Raw genomic sequence first — 12,622 nt, 5'->3', positions numbered from 1 at the left:
ATGTCCACAATAGCCAAACTGTGGAAGGAGCCTCAGTGTCCATTGAAAGATCAATGGATAAAGAAGATGTGGTCTATGTATATGATGGAATATTACTCAACCATTAGAAATGACAAATACCCACCATTTGCTTCGATGTGGATGGAACTGGAGGGTATTATGCTGAGTGAAGTAAGTCAATCGGAAAAGGACAAACATTATATGGTCTCATTCATTTGGGGAATATAGATAATAGTGAAAGGGAATAGAGGAGAAGGGAGAAGAAATGGGTAGGAAATATCAGAAAGGGAGACAGAGCATGGAAGACTCCTAACTCTGGGAAATGAACTAGGGGTGGTGGAAGGGGAGGAGGGCGGGGGGTGGGGGTGACTGGGTGGCGGGCACTGAGGGGGGCACTTGACAGGATGAGCACTGGGTGTTATTCTGTATGTTGGCAAATTGAACACCAATAAAAAATTTATTATTAAAAAAAAAGAATGTAAAGTGCCATATGTCATGTCAGGCACGTAGAAAATGAACAGTAAATGTTAGTTAATTTCCTCTTCTCAACCCAAAACAGGGAAATCAGAGCTGGATATGCTAACTGAAGGGATGTCCTTTAAGTGGAGATCTCAGTAGAAGGCATGGAAAAATAAAGATTACCAACATGAGGATTTTAGCTGTTGGTGAAGCAGAGTGTGCCAGATGCCTCCTCCCCTTGAGGAATCTATGCCAGGAGAGGCTACCTTTGAGCAAAGATCAGCCACATGGAAGATTTAGCCAGTTGATATATGTCACTTGTAAGTGTGGGCAAGCCTTGAGGAACTCCCAGCAGGATGTTGGACAGCTGGCATTCCATTTTGTGGAGAGGGCTGAAACCACCTAAGCATGGCTCAAGACATAGAGACCCCAAGCTGGTGGGACTCAGGAAGATCCATTTCCTTCATCATCTTCATTATATAGCTAAAGGCATCCCTGAAATTATCCTGGAGCTGATGCTGGGCTCTAAGATAACTACAGTCATTTATTTTACTTTCTGGTCATATTGTCTTGTAGTGATCTGTGGATAAAAGGCAGGGTGAAAGGTTAGATAAAATCGTCCATCATCCCTATGGTATCCAGTGGGAATTTAGTGAGCTACTTTAAGATAAAGCGTTTAAATACATTTGGCTGTATTTTAAAAACTCCCCCTTGGATGTTTTTGATACCAAATAGTATATTAAAGGCCCTGAGAGAATTCCTACAGTAAAGAAATAATGGGTTTTATCCTCAGCAGTTCTTTAATTGTTTGACCACAGAAACATTTTTCTTTTAAACAAAAGTAGTATCTCTTAACATCTCTCAGAACATACTGTGGCAAATGGTGGAATAGGCAGAAATGTAAATATCTAGATGTGGAACTATTTAAACATTGGGGGCTACTTATCCCTACAAGGAAAATAGGTTAAAGGCCATATGTTAGTCTCCAACCCTTTTAGTTTATTGCTAGACCCATACTCAGCTCTTGCCAAGTGCTGGCTCTCCAAATATCATCAGTGCAATCTATTGACGTGATAAAACCATGTTTATTGTGGTAAGGCAGATAGATGATCACCTAGACAGAGTTTCAGTAATGTCTTCTAGGGGAAAAGGCAAGGTTAGATTTTTTTTCTTTTTTTTTTTCTTTTTTTTCTTTTTTGCAAGGTTAGATTTTATTGCAAATTGAAAGTTTGGTTTAAAGTTGCCTTCCAATGAGGAGTCTTGATTGGGTAAGGATAATGATACAATAGTTTAGGATTATAAACAGTATGAGAAGGATTTTGAATTGAGGGATTTGAAGATCTTTAGGGTGTTAACTATCTGCTGGTGCTTCTTATTGGAGAAGTGAAGGGTCTTTTTGAGACATTCCTATAATGAACAAATTGTCTGCCTGGACAAAAATCTCCTGGATTAGTAAAGGCATGATAATAAAGACAATGGAGTAACAATTAAAATTCTATTACTGTATTGTAGAAAGTAAGGGGTGTATGGGGCAGCTGGGTGGCCCATTTGGCTAATTATCTGACTCTTGATTTCAGCTCAGGTCATGATATCAGGGTTGTGAGATCAAGCCCTGTGTTAGGCTCTGGGCGGGGGGGTGGAGCCTTGGAGCCTCCTTAAGATTCTCTCCCTCTCTCTCTAAAAAAAAAAAAAAAAAAAAAAAAAGTAAGTAGTAAGTAAGTAATATGTGTGTGCATGTGTATATGTTTGGGAGAGAAGGATGGTTAGATAGTTCCAGTCTTCAGTTCTCAGTTTCCAAGCTGTGTACATGAGATAGTTTCTATTCTCACTCTTCATTCTTGAACTTATTGCATAGATATTGAGTACTCATCTATTTTATTTAAATATGTCCTCCAGGCCAGACTGCAACAGGACATAAACCTGAGGATGTTTTTTTGTGTGGGATTCTACAACTTCATCATTGTTGAGTTACTATTCTGTGCCAAAATCCCCACCTTCTTCTCCCTCCTTCCCAAATATACCTTTGAATGTGTATTGTGTCAATGCACAGAGATGAACCTCACATCATTCAGAGCTGAAACACTTCATCTGGAGACATGTTGACAGAAATGGCATCTATTCCTTTGTTGGATTTTAGCATATTTTGCAGCAAGGATAGAGGACAACTTTGAAATGATGAGGTAGGCCTTTGTTAGTTTCCTAAACATGCTAGAAGTGGTGAATTCTTGGTATGACCATGATGGAGGATGCATTGATGTGGACTGCTTTCTATTTACTTAAGAAGTTCACATATCTTTAAGGCATTTCTTATTTTACAAATACAAAACATGAAATGTTATGATCACTCAAATTTTATATTACATTTTAAGAAAAAGTGATGAGGGATCCCTGGGTGGCGCAGCGGTTTAGCGCCTGCCTTTGGCCCCAGGCGCAATCCTGGAGACCCGGGATCGAATCCCACGTCGGGCTCCCGGTGCATGGAGCCTGCTTCTCCCTCTGCCTGTGTCTCTGCCTCTCTCTCTCTCTCTCTCTGTGTGACTATCATAAATAAAAAAAAAAAAAAAAAAAGAAAAAGAAAAAGTGATGAATTTGCTCTCCACAGGATGAGAGTTGAACTGATATCTTTAGATATCATAGATTGAACTGGTATCTTTAATAACAATAAAGTTGTTTTCTGTGAATTAAATATGAGTTAAAAAATTCAACCTCCAATTTAGTCCCAACTCTCAATTTAATCTCCAACTCAGGCAGTATTTTCTAGGAAATTATTTTACCTTTTCCGTTGGTAAGCTGTTTTTATTTCTAGGTATTTGATATTACTTAGAAGAGATATTCTGGGGGCACCTGGGTGACTCAATGGTTGAGCGTCTGCCTTTGGCTCAGGCCATGATCATGGGGTCCTGGGATTGGGTCCGGCATCAGGCTCCCCATAGGGAACCTGCTTCTCCCTCTTCCTGTGTCTCTGCCTCTCTCTCTGTGTCTCTCATGAATAAATAAGTTAAATCTTTTTTAAAAAAGAAGAAATATTCTGGGCTAATGGCACAGTGGTTTTGAAAGCACAGGAATGTTGCTGCTTTACATACTACTTAGCCTCTTCTGTTAAAAGTTGATATAATTCTACTGCATAAATAAAAAAGACATGCCTAAGATCCTGGATGGTACAAACTTAGTATTAACTTTAGTAACCAATACTAGTTGAATAAAAGCAAGCCTAGTTGTTAGATGGCAAGAACCAGGGATAGTACTAGTCCCTCTCCTTGAGCTTGTTGTCTAGAAGGGAAAGCTACAATGAAAACTTGTGTCAGAATAGGTAGAGAGGGTCCAAAATGCTGGGGGTCAGTGAAAGATTTCTAGGGGAGATAATGTATTAGTTATGTGTTATTGTATAACAATGATCCCAAATGCAGTACCTTTGAACAATAAAATGTTATTATCTCACATAGTTTCTGACAGCCAAGAAACCTGGAGAGGCTTAGCTCAAGGTTCTGGCTCAGGGTGTCTCATGAAGTTGCTGTCACGATGTTGGCCAGGTTTGCTGTCATCTGAAGGCTTGACTGGGGATAATCCGCTTTCAAATGGCTATTGGCAGGAGGCCTTGGTTCTCTGCTGGGGGCGGGGTGTCTTCATAGTGCTACTCACGACATGGTCTATAGCCTATCCCAGATTGAGGGATCTAAGAGAGAGAAAGTCAAAAGCTACAATGTCTTTTATCACCTTGTCTTAAGAGTGACATTCTTCACTTCCTCCTTATTCTATTGATCATACAGGTCAAACTTGATAAAATTTGGGAAAAGACTAAGGCAAGGATATGAATAGTAGGAGGCAGGGACCATTGGGGACCATCTTGGTGACTGGTTACCATAGATATTACCTAGCTCTAGGAGAAGTCCCCAGGGAATATACTTTAATAAACCGTTATATTTTTTAAAGATTTATTTATTTGAGGGGCACCTGGGTGGCTCATCTGGTTAAGCATCTGCCTTTAGCTCAGGTATGATCCTAGGATCTTGGGATTGAGCCCCACATTCAGCCAGAGTCTGCTTCTCCCTCTCCTTTTGTGCTCTTTCTCTCTCCCTCTTCTCTCTCTCAAATTAACAAATAAAATCTTTAAAAATTTTATTTACTTGAGAGAATGTGATAGAGTGAGCATGTGTAGAGGAGGGACAGGAATAGAGGGAGAAAGAGAATCTCAAGCAGACTGAGCAGGGAGCCCAATGCGGGGCTCGATCCCAGGATCCTGAGATCATTACCAGAGCTGAAATCAAGAGTTGGATACTTAAGTGACTGAGCCATCCAGGCTCCCCTAATAATTTTAAGTAATTAAATGTTATTTTAAATAATTTTTAGTCAACTGATAATTTTAACTAAAATATAAATGTCTGTATATTAAAGGAGAATAATAATAGTAGCCAATATTTATTGAACTCTTTCTATGTGGTGGGCACTGTCAAAGCACTTTCCATGTATTATCTCATTGGGAGACAGTACCGCTCAGTGTCTAAGCATCTAGATTCTAGAGATATATAGGATTTTTTGTTTTTAATATTGATGTGTTAGGGAAGATTACTTAACCCCTTTGTGTTTAGGTTTGTTATCTATCAGCAAAAGAAATGGTATGTCCCTCATAGGATTGTCTTGAGGACAAAGTAAGCCAAAACAACAGGCTCTCTCCTAATTGCTGGATATTTACATTCAGAAGCAGATTTTTCAAATTATTTTCTTTATATTTTACCCATGGGAGATGCAGGGCATGGGCTCACACTGGACTGGCCCAGTGGAAAACAAGGAAATCTCAGTTCAGAGTTGAATGTCCTCCAAAAACTAGACTGGTCAGCTCCCATGATGCCAGTCAGCTAGGCTGGGTTTCAAGTTGTTAGGGCACTACTATGTTCACTCCTGGAAAAATGAAAAAAAAAATGTGGGTCACTCTCTGGACTACTGGGCAAGTATTTGCTCCCTAGGGGAGACAGATCTGCTCAGTGGGTTAGAGCAACCCATGCTTTTTCCATGGGATACTGAAGGCTGGCCAATAAGCCACCCCAGGGTGTCCCTCTGACCTCATGCCCTATGACTAAGGACATTCTTTCTTCTTGGCCCTGGCACCCTTGACGCCCCACCTGCTATTCTCATCTGGTTTAATATGGCTTTTATCATTTTTGTCTCCTTAGCATTGCTCAAAATGTCCCTGCAGGGCCCTCCCTCATCAACTATTTCTATTTTTAGCAACTAGAAACTTGGATACAAGTGCTGGCTCCTCCTCAGGGAGGTCATCTGCCCAAAGCCTTTCCAGGTGACTGTGGGTTTGCCACTGTATTCATATATCACTGCTCTGGATTGTGAAAACAGCTCTTTACAAACTAAATAACCAAAAGCCCCAGACAAATTTGTGTGAATTTGTAAAGGTCTCTGAGAGTGTTTTATATCCTTTTCTTGTATACAGTTATTTAGAAATAAATGGTAAGGAGTTATAATGGCAATGAGATAAAAACTACATGCAGAATGGTGCTCCCCAGTCTCCTCTGGGAATAATGCTGGTACGGACTTTTAAAATGTGCAAGAGAGGGCTATCTGGGTGGCTCAGTTGGTTGTGTCTGACTCTTGATTTTGGCACAGGTCATGATCTCAGGGTACTGGGATAGAGCCCCTCCACCTCAGGCAGTCTACTTCCCCTCCTTTAGCAACCCCTCTGGTCATTCTCTTTCTCTGTCTCTCTAAAATAAATAAATAAATATTTTTAAAAATGTGCAAGAGAAAACCGACTATTCACCAGGGATTAATCTTTAAATAAGAACATAGTAAGAACTGCATTAGTTAAAGTAAACCCACATTAGCTGACGACTATTAGGTTCTTATATTTACCTTTCCACAATGAATGGCAAGACTTGCCATCACCAAGATAAAGAACTTGGCAGAAGTTTGGGCCATCTCCACCTTTCCCAGGATAGTTGTCACCCTGGCCCCAGTTCCTGCTTGGCTGGTGACACAGCATCTGTAATCATGCCATTCACAGCTGGGGTAAGTGGGCCCAGGAGGCATGAGCAAGCACCTGTTCTACTCTGCTTGGCTCTCTCCTTCCCTTTGGTGAAAACATTTTTCAAACTCTGTCTCCGTAGAGAAATCTGTTTAAAATAATTTTCTGGCCAGCCCCTTTCCCTGTCCTCATGGTCAAGCATCCATCCAGTCTAGCCACTACCTATGGATTCTTTTTTTCATAAACAAATGCAAACATCCATCTCTATAAAAAGAATATAAAGGACATGAGAATGTAAGTCTATCTTATTGTCTTAGGAACCAAAGAGATTAAAGGAAAGACCCCATTCTTAGACTTTACACTATTGCAAATTAGGAGCATCCTCAAGATAGTGGCTTTGAAGTAGAACATCTCAGTTCCAGCTCTTCCACTTAGTAGAAGTGCTGTTCAACCACTCTAAGCCTTATTTTCTTTACCACTAAAATGTAAATAATGACAAGCAACTTATGGAGTTGTTATGAAGATTTGAGGACCACATAAAGCATCTAGGAAGTGCCTGGCACATGTAAGCACTCAATATTCCACCTATTATCATACTTACTTTTAAAAACTTCATCTGTGCTCCAAGGTTCTTCCTGAGGGCTTCAAGGAAGGTTGTACTGCCAATATCTCACTGTAGCAATAGTATCTCCATTGCTATAGATAGTAATGCAGCCCCATTTTATCTGTGATTATTATTAACTTGCATTTTAGATATGAAAACTAAGCCCAAGAGGTCAAGGAATTCAGTGTCTGTCAGGGTTGGGGCTCAAGTTGATTTCCTCAAATTCTAACTGAACACCAAGCTCAGGGTTCAACATTAAATTATAATTATCTTTATAGCAAGGCAGATGGATATGTAAAAACAACAACAACAAAACTTTTACAGAATGTAATGGGCCCTATAAAGATACATAAAAATTGCTCTAATAAATAGGATCAAAGAGCTATTAGTTCCAGGGTAATGGAGGGGTGGAGGTGAGAATGGGGTGAAGTTAGGGAGGCTCTGAAGCGTAATTGTTAAGTCCTGTCTAGTGGACTTCTGAAACAAATACTTATAAACTGGACTGCTTGAAGACACATTTTATGTGTCCTAAAGTACTTAAAATTATTTTGAATTGGTTGCCAACATTTAAAAACATGAGGTTTCACATAAAAATAGAAATTCCTGGCTTCTCTTGGAAAATCAGATCTGTTAACATGATTATTCATTGTTCCACTTGATGTCAATCGGCTGTCCACTTTAGCCAAAGCTGACCTCCAATGTTTTCCCTACTGGGTCTCTTCTTGACCTTTGTCAAGGGTCAAGAAATTGAAAAGATAAGATTTTCATAGGCATATCAACAACCAAAGATAAAAATTTAAAGTGCTAGAGGGGTAATGAAAATCTTTGTTTACTTATGTAGAATAAAATATTTAAGACATCTACTATTTATTGACTAAGCATATCCTTTACTATTTTTTTTATCCTTTACTATTTAGATTACAAGTATACTTTAGTTCAGTAGTAAAGTAGGAACTCTAAGGGCTTGCATGCCACCATGTTTTGCTAATTACTATTAGAGATACATTAATAAAAATTGGTTAACTCCTTTATAATTCTTTTTTTAATCAAATTCCCATATCTGGACATATGATTTAACACAGATGATTTCAAACATTTTTGTCCTTGACCCACAGTATGAAATACATTTTTCATCACATATATGCATATATATTCATTCGTGGGTGGACACTTGAGTTGCTTCTACCTTTTGGCTATTGTGAAAAATGCTACTATGGACATGGATGTACAAACATCTGTCCAAGTCCCTGCTTTCAATTCTTTTGAGTATGTACCCAGAAGTGGCATTGCTGGATTATGTGGTAAGTCTATTTTTAATATTTTGAAGAAGACAATGATTTTTATTAGGATGATTTTTAGATTACAGCTACTATGAAATAATGGACTGCATTAGAATGTTTATCTGCATTTCCATCACTTTCCAGTATGCTGGCAAGTTTGCAAATAGGAATTCTCAAAGAAATTTTGTTATTGTTGTTCTGAGGAGAACAGGACTCTAGTGGTAGCATCAGAATAGAACCAACCTCTGGGGACAACCTGCCACTGAATAATGAATCAGTAACACTCATTAAGAAAACTTTATATGGTGATCAAGGAATTGCCTCTGCTGTCTGTGTTAAGATGTATACTTATTAATCTAGTTTGTTTTGTCAAGCATCATGACTATAAAACCTCAAAAACTGATGCTTTTCTCCATATGCTCTAAGCAGCCTAGTGAGATTGCAAGGAATGAAGAAAAGTCCTAAATTCCAGTCAATGCCATCAATATTTACATTAAACAAAATAGAAACCCCAAATAAAACCCAAAACCCTAACTTCTTTTTCTAAAAGTTACATATGCAATACAGGTTCATTGTAAGATAATAATAAAAACTAGACATATAAAAAAGTAGAAATGGGTGGCACAGTTGGTTAAGTGTCCAACTCTTGGTTTTGGCTCAGGCCATGATCTCAGGGTCATGAGGTATAGCCCCTGATGGGCTCTGCGCTCAATGAGGAGTCTGCATGAGAATTTCTCTCTCCATTTGTGCTCTCTTTCTAGAATAAATAAATTTTTTTTATTTTTTTTATATTTTATTTATTTATTCATGAGAGACAAAGAGAGAGAGAGAGGCAGAGACACAGGCAGAGGAAGAAGCAGGCTCCATGCAGGGAGCCCGATGTGGGATTCGATCCCAGGACTCCAGGATCATGCCCTGGGGTGAAGGCAGGCACTAAACCGCTGAGCCACCCAGGGATCCCTAGAATAAATAAATCTTAAAAAAAAAAAAAAACCCATAGAAACAGAAACCATCTATAATCCCACTGACTTTTTGTTAAATTCCTTCAGATTATTTTCCGGACATAAATGTATTTTGTGTACATTTTAATTATCAAACAAGTCATGTTATAATTTATTGTTTTGTGACTTATTTTTCCCAATTAGTATATTGTACAGATGTTTTCGTGCCATATCTTTTTTCATGAAATAATGTTTATGATTGAAAATATCAGTTTTAGGGGTACCTGGGTGGCTCAGTCAGCTAGGCATCTGCCTTCAATTTAGGTCATGATCCCGGGGTCCTGGGATTGAGCCCCATGTTGGGCTCACTGCTCAGTGGGAACCTGCTTCTCCCTCTCCCTCTGCAGCTCCCTCTGCTTGTGCTCTCTTGCTCTCTCTCTGTCAAATAAAGAAATAAAATCTTTAAAAATATATCAGTTTTATAGATATCATTTAATTTGTTCAATGTATTGTTGGACTTTTCTTTGAAATTTTATTTTGCTAATATAGTAATGAACATTTTTTCATAGGTTAATTTTTAAGTTCATCTTGATTTTTATGGATGAATCTTAAAAATAATATAGCTTCTGCAAGTGGTATGCATAGATTAGTATTTTTTCAAAAATAAAGTATTTGCATATTTTTCAATATTAAAAGTAATACAAATCGATTATTATAGGTTCAAAGAGTATGAAATAAAATAGTTAAAATTGCTCTTTTCCCTCAAGATAATTGTGTTAACAATTTAGTGAGCATTTTTTTAGACTTTCAATGCATGTATACAAATGTATGTATTTATTAAAAAAAATCCAACTCTACATTTGAGTTTGTTAACTTAGAAAATAGTGTATTTTTTTCTATGGCATTAAATATTCTTTTACAGTAGTTTTTGATGGTTTCAAACTATCGTATTGGTGTGGAAAAACTTTTCCTCTACTCTCCTTGGTCCAGGGTTTGTAGTCTATGAATTAAATTGACAAAAGATGGATTAATAAGAAAAAAAATATTTTTTTATTCATCTGTGTACATGGGAATTCACAGAAAAATGTGACCCAAGGAGATGGTTAGAATTGGGGGCTTATATCCATCATCATAGGGGCAGAAAATGAGGAAAAGGGAAAGAAATGACTTTTAGAGAAGATAAATGGGCCCTTGGAAGAACAGATTGATATGACAGGTTATCAACAATATCTGTTTAGGTGATTTCTTACCCTGGTGCTGATCTCCAGCTATAGGAGGGCACTTAGCACAGTTTTAATTCTTTTGGGATGTTCTGCTTTTATGCAGAGGGGGAGAGTTCAGAAAATAAAACTCTTCACAATGATATGTTCTGAATCCTTTCACCACATTTGTATCATCCAAATCAGTCCAAGTTTCTGCAGCTTCTGCTGAGGGGAATGGGCCCATAGTCCCTGGGAACAGGGTGGGGCTTCCCTCTTCTGCTGTTCCTGCCCTCCCAGACTCCAGCTAATTGGAGTAAGACCAGGTACTTGACTATGGGCCATCACTATGTTATGAGGGGGGCCTGCTGCAAAATCTTTGCCCTGGCAGAGAGGTGCTGGACCAAAGATGATCTCATTATTGGGTTTGAGTTGAGATACAAGTAGAAAGTTAAAATATTTGCAGCTTAAATATGCATGAAGAAGAGCTTCAAGGGAGAGTAGTTGCTATGAAAGTCTTAAATAGGTCAGGTAACATTATAGGAAACCAGGATAGGCTGCTGGGTTGACCCAAATAGGTAGAATAAAGAGTTGTGTGTAAAGCCTGGAGTGAGATGGGAATTTGAATTTTGATACTTCCACTTAAAGAGTTTGTGACTTGCACCAATTAACCTTCTGACCCATAGTTTCCTTATCAGCAACATGTGTGAATAATAATATTTGTTATTGAGTTGTAGGAAGAATTTATTGAGATAATATAGGTAAGGTTCTTAGCAGTCTCTGACACAGAGAAGAGCTAAATAAATGGTCATTATTATAGCTATATCTTCCCAAATGTGCCTTATATTTGATATTTTTCCTGTGCTGTATTTTTTTCCTCTACTAATGAGTCTTTGGCATTTAATATATCAATTTATGGATATGTAATTAATGATTGTTATGTTCCAGGAAGTTTTCATGTTGAAGTCTGGATTTTTTTTTTATTGACCAAAATTCTTAAATAACCAAATAAATTTTCTACTCTACAACTTTCACCTTTAAAGATAAAAAGAATATTCTGCAAAGACTGCTCATTTGATTTGGGGCTTATAAAACTTGAATTTTTTTTTCTATAATCCTTTGGAATCTTGAACTTATGCATTAAAAGGAATATTAGCAATGAAATACCAGTTGACAACTGAGTAGACTGCATACATCCTCATAGGATTTGAATTTCATACCCTTTTTTCTTAGAAAGGAAGAACCTAGAATTTTTCCATGTGAGAATGGTATATGGGGGTGGGGCTGGGTAGATTCAATTTTTAGTCAAGTCAACTTTCTGCCTCTTCCCATCCCCTCCCTACTAGATAATTAGGGACTACGTGGCACGTATAAATAGCTCCAGCTGAGAACATCCTCATATCTTTGCCCCTCTCATCACTGAGCAGGGCCCCATAACTGATGTTGCAATTAGAGTGCTGATTTAGCTCTGAGAGACACATTGCAAATGATCCACCAAGGAGGATGGTATTTATATCACTACTGACTGATGAGGACTTTGTCAACTGTGCCTTTGGCAGATTACCGATGGCACGCCCCTAGGTTAATCTACTTCTCATTATAACCGATGATCCATGGTGATGTGTTTTCAGAACCACTCATCTTACACAGGATGCCATGATGTGGAACAGACCTACGTAAATAGAAATAATTAAGGAAATACTCAATCCAAAGTATAGAGATCAACAGAAGAGCTGTAGGGGTGGAGACATTTAGTGACTTACTGGAGCACATTTGGTATCATTTGTGCCAACAGGAATTTACACTTCTGTGTTTAGGATTTAATTGTCTATTTTGACATCTCTTAAGAGAAAGGAAATGAAGACAGATTGACTACTTATGTTTATCATAGAAAGGTCAGGCAATTTGAAGTTTGTATTTTTTTTTTCCTTAGAGGCTATGTGTGCTTCAAAACCACAACATATCTCAGGTCAAATAAATAATACAGAATCAGAAATTCTAGAATTATTTAAGAGTTAAAAGCCTGTGATTATCTATCTATCTATCTATCTATCTATCATCTATCTATCATCTATCATCTGTCTACCTCTCCTCTGTGTAAGATGAATTAATGGAAACACAAATATGGAGTTGGGCTCATTGTCTTCCTAACTCTTCCTTAATGGCTA

The sequence above is a fragment of the Canis lupus genome, chromosome 15, assembly GCF_011100685.1.
Source record: "Canis lupus familiaris isolate Mischka breed German Shepherd chromosome 15, alternate assembly UU_Cfam_GSD_1.0, whole genome shotgun sequence".
Classification (NCBI taxonomy): Eukaryota; Metazoa; Chordata; class Mammalia; order Carnivora; family Canidae; genus Canis; species Canis lupus.
This window is presented reverse-complemented; position numbering follows the sequence as displayed.